The sequence below is a fragment of the Schistocerca gregaria genome, chromosome 1 (assembly GCF_023897955.1).
Source record: "Schistocerca gregaria isolate iqSchGreg1 chromosome 1, iqSchGreg1.2, whole genome shotgun sequence".
Taxonomy (NCBI): domain Eukaryota; kingdom Metazoa; phylum Arthropoda; class Insecta; order Orthoptera; family Acrididae; genus Schistocerca; species Schistocerca gregaria.
In genome coordinates, this window is record NC_064920.1 from 223022915 (window position 1) to 223030159 (window position 7245).

The window sequence follows — 7245 nt, forward strand, 5'->3', positions numbered from 1 at the left end:
TCTATATCTGGAATGACTTCTCCTGGTATAAACACAGCGTGCACACTGTATTTTTTCCCTTCCTTGGCAGCCACATCCCTAAGGTGCCTACCGAGCGAGGTGGCACAGTGGTTAGCACACTGGACTCGCATTCTGGAGCACGAAGGTTCAATCCCGCGTCCGGCTATTCTGATTTAGGTTTCCCGTGATGTCCCTAAATCACTTCAGGCAAATGCCGGAATGGTTCCTTTGAAAGGGCACGGCCGACTTCCTTCCCTAATCCGATGAGACAGATGGCCTCGCAGTTCGGTCTCCTCCTCCAAATCAACCCACCCTTCTGAGGTGCCCCTTAAAAATGTTTTTATCTTGAGGGCCGGGAGGATCCTTTTGGAACGGGGTGAGAGATTCCATCTCACGATCTTTCTCAGCCACAGACAGCGCCCGAACCCAGTTCGTCAGGTGAACAGGGAAGGCTATTCGATCGGTCACCAGAAAAACATTTTACTGCCTGCCACACCATGAAACAACCTCCCACTCAACCACAGGTGAGGATTCACCCTCAACGGAGGCTGTAACGAGACAGTCATAGTTATGGATCAATAGGAGGACGCGTGTGACATGCTGGGCATCCCTTGTATCCACACTTCCAGCGCTGTACTCCTTCCCCTCTCCCCTCTCCCCCTCCCTCTCGCCCTTGCCCCTCCCCCCTCCTCCTCGCCCTTCCCCCTCCCCCTCCCCCCTCCCCCCTCCCACCACCACCCATACCACGCACAGTGAGGCCCTTTTGCTGCGTGACTAGAGCCAGCTCCGTATGGAGCTATAAGCGAGGGGTTGCCAACTCAGCTCGTATCTGAACGCAGCTAATACAGTCCCTGCCACATTAAAGACGACAGAACTACGTTCTAGATATAACTGAGGCTGCTGCTACAGATATGAGATCTAATGAGTTCTACAACGGTAACTGGCTGTCCACAAGAAAAACAAACGCCTATCGCTATAAAAATGTCGTAAATATACGATGATGATGATGATGATGATGACGTCCCATACTCCGAGGAGCGTAGGGGGCGATACGGGAGACCCGCACCGTCGTACTAGACAAGGTCCGAGCGGAGGTGATTTGCCATTGCCTTCCTCCGACCGTAATAAGATGAATGATGATGATGATGAAGAAGACGCAACAACACCCAGTCATCTCGAGGCAGGAAAAGTCCCTGACCCTCCGGGACTCGATATACGATACATTAAAATGGGCAATAGTGGCAAACAGATGCAGAAACACGAAAGAAATTTAAGAATTTACATTAAAATGCACATAGAAAATCTAAATAAATCGGTTCTAGTTGTTATTGGGGTGGCGTATTTTTTCACAAGTTTAATAAACACAAATGATACACGAACACCGTAGTCATCAATAATAAATTCTCCTTCACTATTTGCAGCAATTGCCAACACTGGGAAATTTTTTCGGTTTCGCGAGTGTATAAATCACGTGGTTTTAAGGCAAACAATTTGTCCAGCCATGTTCGGAGCGCATTTCCAACCGAAAAGGAAGGTCCTAAGGTCCTTGAAGGTGGTTCGATACACAGCGGAAAAGGTGAAAATCTGAGGACGCAAGATCAGATGAATAAGACAGGTGCGGAATTATTCCCCAACCCAACTCCTGTATAGTGTTTTTCGTCAGCCTAGGAGAATGGGGGAGGAGATTACCGTGAACTAGCATCACATCGTTGTTCTTGGGTGGTCTCTGCAAGACGTCTCAGCTTTTGATATAAATGTCAGCTGTGATGGTCACACCTCGGGGAAGCAATTCGTAGTACACCACACCGTCGCTCTTCATGCATAACATTACAATTTTGTGTATGCGTCCAGGTCTTTGTACGGACAGCTGCTGCTTTGTTTGGGTTCAAGCATTCCTTTCTTTTCCTTACGTTAGCATAAAGACACCATTTATCGTCATAAGCAACGATACAGGATACAGATCGTCGGTGTTGTTCACGAACCAATCGATGTGCAAGCAGAGATACAAAGGTGGCCATTGCTGATTTATGTGATTTTGCCTTAGAAAATGAGGATTCTTTCCACCAGATTTTTGAACCTTCCCCCATTGCATACAAATATCGCACGGTTGTGGAATGATCATAGTTCATTGCATTTGACAGTTCTCGAGTATAATGAAGTGAATCATTCTGGATTAATGAGTTTAAACGCTCGTCATGAAACCCCGAATGTCTTCCCGAAAGTGGAGAATCATTAATGTCAAAACGATCCTCCTTAAAAGCGGAATTCATTTTCTTACCGTGCTCTGTCCAATGGCGGTATCCCCATATACGAAGCAAATGTTTCTGGATGCCTCCGCTGCTCTTACCCCTCTGCTGATCTCAAAATGAAGAATATGTTGAAGAAGTTCCAATTTCTCCATTTGAAACTCCATTTTGTAGCGCCCACAGCTCGACTCACCATCTCCAATCGACAAAATGACAAACATAAATAGCAGTAGTGGACTACAGATAAAATATGACAATTCAATAAATAAACACCCAGTGACCGGATTACCGACATGCAAACCCAAAACGCCACGAACTAGTGCACCAACCTTGTAGAAATTCGTTGCAACTCACAAACGAAAAGCTGTTCTCTGACGTTACGCTGCAGAGATGAGAGCTGCCACCCAACTGAGGAAGCATAGCGTGCTATTCCTTCAGAGGAATTCAGTCATCTCACTGAAAGAGTCCCAAGCTGTCCCAAAGGCGAATGATGGAGACATCACATATTAATGTTCATTAACATCTATCAGGACACTTTTGATCAGCATTAGCGATCACTTGTGAAATCGCAGCGACAACAAGTGAATCGACACTTTTCAGTTGCCTAATTGTAAAATCAAGATACTAAACCGTATACTAAAGCTCTATATATTGGTGATGCTGGTCACCCTAAAGGACTCGCATTGAGGAGTAGAACTGTCCAAATCTCCGTTTGCTCATCCTGATTTCGTTGTTCTGAGAGATTTACAAGTCACTGAAAGCAGGTCGCAAGTGTGTTTCCTTGAAAAAGACATGACTGGTTTTCCGGTATGATCATTTCCAAGCCTTTGCTCCGCCTCAGAAGCTATCTTCGACGACAAGGCGTTAAAGGAAGATCTCCATCCATTTTTTGGCAGGAATTACACAGGGTGTTGAAAAAAAAAGTATCCAATACTTTGAGAGGTACTTGTACTCACGGAATCAAGAAAAATAAGTCCAGTAAATGTGTGACCGGAAACACATACATTCCTTGATATACATGTGTTTATAGGAAGCGCTGATCGACTCTTCGTTGCAGATATTAGCACAGTCATTGCATTGGCGCTCCGTCAAATGTATCGGCAGGGTATTATGATGTCTCTCTCATAGTATCCTATCATTAGGTGATCTGCAATCAGTGTGGTTCGAGACGTGTAGTAGGCTACGTTAGATTTCGCCGTGTTTGTGTCCCTTATTGTACAGAACAGTCAACCCAACCCTGGCTATGTCTCATAAATTTTTACCTTCTTCCAAATGCGGATTCACTTATGTTTTTACTGTTATTGTTCTGTTTGTACGTACACAAGGTATAGTACATTTACATTTTCTCTCTCTCAGTACTTACTAGCAATGCAAGCCTACAACTCGACAAGTGAAATTATGGATATGATATTCTGCTACGATTTAGCAAATGGACGTAGCCAGCGAGCCCGTGTCCTCTACGCTGAAAAACTACACAACGCAGAGATCCCTCTGATAATCTGTTCGGTAGATGGTTTCAGCGTCTGAGGGACACAGGTATTTTTGCACCTCGGAAGACTGACAGTGAAACGGCTCACACAGTCCGCATTCCTGACATGGAGGCGTGTGCTACGTTCGGTGGAAGGAACCCCTGGTACCAGTGTGCGAAGATTAGCAGCAGCAGAAGGCGTCTCTCACTCTCTTATCTGGGGTACACTTCAGGAACAGTTGCTGTACCCATATTAGCTACAGCGCTTTCAGGCCCTAAGGCCACAGGATCATCACGGCAGACGGCGGTACAGTTAATTGCTGTTGCAGAAGTGTTCCGCAGATCCACTGTTCACATCCAACATTTTATTTACCGAAGAGGCAAGGTTTCTGATTTATATAGAAGATCTAGGCGATAATCTGAGCAGCTCCCTTCGGTTGTTTGCAGATGACGCTGTAATTTACCGTCTAGTAAAATCATCAGACGATCAATTCCAATTACAAAATGATCTAGAGAGAATTTCTGTATGGTGCGAAAAGGGGCAGTTAGCACTAAACAAAGAAAAGTGGGAGGTCATCCAAACGGGCACTAAAAGAAATCCAATAGATTTTGGGTATAGTGCTGTAAATTCGACTAAATACCTAGGAATTATAATTACGAGCAACTTAAATTGGAAGGACCTCATAGATAATACTGAGGGGAAGGCGAAACAAAGACTGCGCTTTGTTGGCAGAACACTTAGAAGATACCACAAACCCACTAAAGAGGCAGCCTACATTACACTTGTAGGTCCTCTGCTGGAACATTGCTGCGCGGTATGGGATCCTTACCAGGTAGGATTGACAGAGGACATCGAAAAAATGCAAAGAAGGGCAGCTCGTTTCGCATTGTCGCGCAATAGGTGTGAGAGTGTCACCGATATGATACGCGAGTTGGAGTGGCAGTCACTGAAACAAAGGCGGTCTTCCTTGCGGCGAGATCTATTTACGAAATTTCAATCGCCAACTTTCTCTTCCGGATGCGAAAATATTTTGTTGACACCCAACCACGTAGGGAGAAATAATCATCATAGTAAAATAAGAGAAATCAGAGCTCGAACGGAAAGATTTAGATGTTCCTTTTTCCCACGCACCATTCGAGAGTGGAATGGTAGAGAAGCAGTATGAAAATAGTTCGATGAACCCTCTGCCAGGGACTTACGTGTGAATTGCAGAGTAACCATGTAGATGTAGTTGTTCATAAGAAATGGTGTTGCGAATTTCCATAACCAGCATGTATAGGCAGATATAAATCTTCAAGCAGTTCAGGCAAGAGTGCATCGGCCTCGATTCTCAGTTAACCTATTTGCAGGAGACTAACAGGGCCACGCGTCTTACCCCTAAGGTTAACTGGGGCCCATCATCAGGACTTTCTCTTTAATATATTGTCTGCCTTGCTGGAGGCTACATCATTGCAGCTACAAATGTAGTTCATGCACGATGGCGCACCGGCATACTTTCGTCATAATGTGCGCGAACGTCTGATGCAGGCATTTCAGGTCCACTGCATTGGTCAGGGAACCCCACATCTTGGCCTTCTCGTTCCCCAGACCACAATCCCCTAGACTTTTGGTTATGGGAACACTTATTGGAATTGGTCTACGTCACACCAACCAACGATTCAACGATGTACGCACACCACCAGGGTCGCTTCTTCAATGCGTGCCAGCAGGTACAACAACAACCAGGTGTACTTCAAAGGGTGCATCATCCCTTACGCCTGAAGGTTGTGGGTTCATCGCCATGAATGGTTACCGCGTTGAACACCTCCCGTAAACACATGTTTATCACAGATAGTATGTATTCCTGGACACATGTGTATTGGGCTTTCTCAGAAAGTAGACATATCCAGATCCTTGTTTATTGGACTCATTTTTCTTGTTTCGACGAGTACTATCTCCTCTCAAAGTATTCGATACTTTTTTTAACACTCTGCATTCAATTAATTCAACGGGGAAAGGAATCTCGAGAAAGTGAATCATCAGTAAACGGTGCTTCAGATGCTGTAAACAGTGACGCCACCGCACAGTGTTGACTGGATACGACTGGTCTGGAGCGATGGGTCAAGCTGTATCCATTGGCTACTTGATGGAAAAATTTGATTTGTCGAATGCCTGGAGAATTTACCTGCCATCATGCGTAGTGCAAACAAGAAAGCACGGATGAGGTGGTTTTACGGTATGGGTTAGTTTTACGTAGTTACGTTCTGGTCCCCTTATTGTGCTTAGCAAAATGCTGAATGCTGAAGGATATGAATACGTTATACAGCGTTGTGTACTGTTTACATTAAAGGAACAATTCAGAGACAATGAAAGTTTGTATCGGCATGATAATACGCCCTCTCATAGAGCAGCATCTGTGAGGCAACCGTTTGTGGACAATAAGGTTCCTGAAATTGACTGAACTGCTCCGAATTTCGACCTGAATGAATTGAACATCTTCGTGATGAGTTAGAACATTAACTTCGCTCAAGTAAAATAGATGAAACAGCCCTCTTGAGCCACGGCGGCTTTCATTTTCCCGGTATGCCACTCCACAGGCGCCACTTACTGATTATACAGCCGATATCGACTATGGTCATATGAGGCCTAGGGTCTTCGGTCGAGGAGTGTGTTGTTGGCGGCCCATGGTACCGGCAGTTAGCGGGCTGCCACGTGGCTGGAGAGCTTGTTTTTGCTGCACTCCTGCTGCCCGGGCGTGGAACTCCTGAAGCCACGAGTTGTTGAGTTAATTGCAACCAAAGTTTTCTGGCTCGATTAAGTATTGATAGCGGCGAGTTGCGGAAAGGGCATCTGAAGCAGCGAGCACCGGGCCAACCCTAAAGGCTTAAACATTATGGCACCTGTACGTTACCTGCACGGATTGGAGACTATAACACGCCTGAAACTTCCTGGCAGATTAAAGCTGTGTGCCCGACCGAGACTCGAACTCGGGACCTTTGCCTTTTGCGGGCAAGTGCTCTACCAACTGAGCTACCGAAGCACGACTCACGCCCGGTCCTCACAGCTTTACTTCTGCCAGTATCTCGTCTCCTACTTTCCAAACTTTACAGGAGCGCTCCTGCGAAACTTGCAGAACTAGCACTCCTGAAAGGAAGGATATAGCGGAGACATGGCTTAACCACAGCCTGGGGGATGTTTCCAGAATGGAGATTTTCACTCTGCAGCGGAATGTGCGCTGATATGAAACTTCCTGGCAGATTAAAACGGTGTGCCCGACCGAGACTCGAACTCGGGACCTTTGCCTTTCGCGGACAATTGCTCTACCATCTGAGCTACCGAAGCACGACTCACGCCCGGTCCTCACAGCTTTACTTCTGCCAGTATCTCGTCTCCTACCTTCCAAACTTTACAGGAGCTCTCCTGCGAACCTTGTTGATGTAGTTGGGACTGCAATATAGTCTGTGTCGAACGCGATGCAGTGTTAAAAGAGGGTTTGTACTGGTATTTGGATTTGCACGCGGTTGTAGTTCACGTTGTTAATATTCATTTAA

At 45.8% G+C, this 7245-nt stretch overlaps 1 non-coding gene across 1 annotated transcript; it reads right to left on the reverse strand.

Annotated features, from left to right (window-relative positions):
* Positions 1–6660: 6660 nt before the first annotated feature.
* On the reverse strand, positions 6661–6735 carry Trnal-caa (transfer RNA leucine (anticodon CAA)). Its single transcript has one exon. It is a non-coding gene; the product is annotated as a tRNA-Leu (tRNA).
* Between the last annotated feature and the right edge of the window lie 510 nt (positions 6736–7245).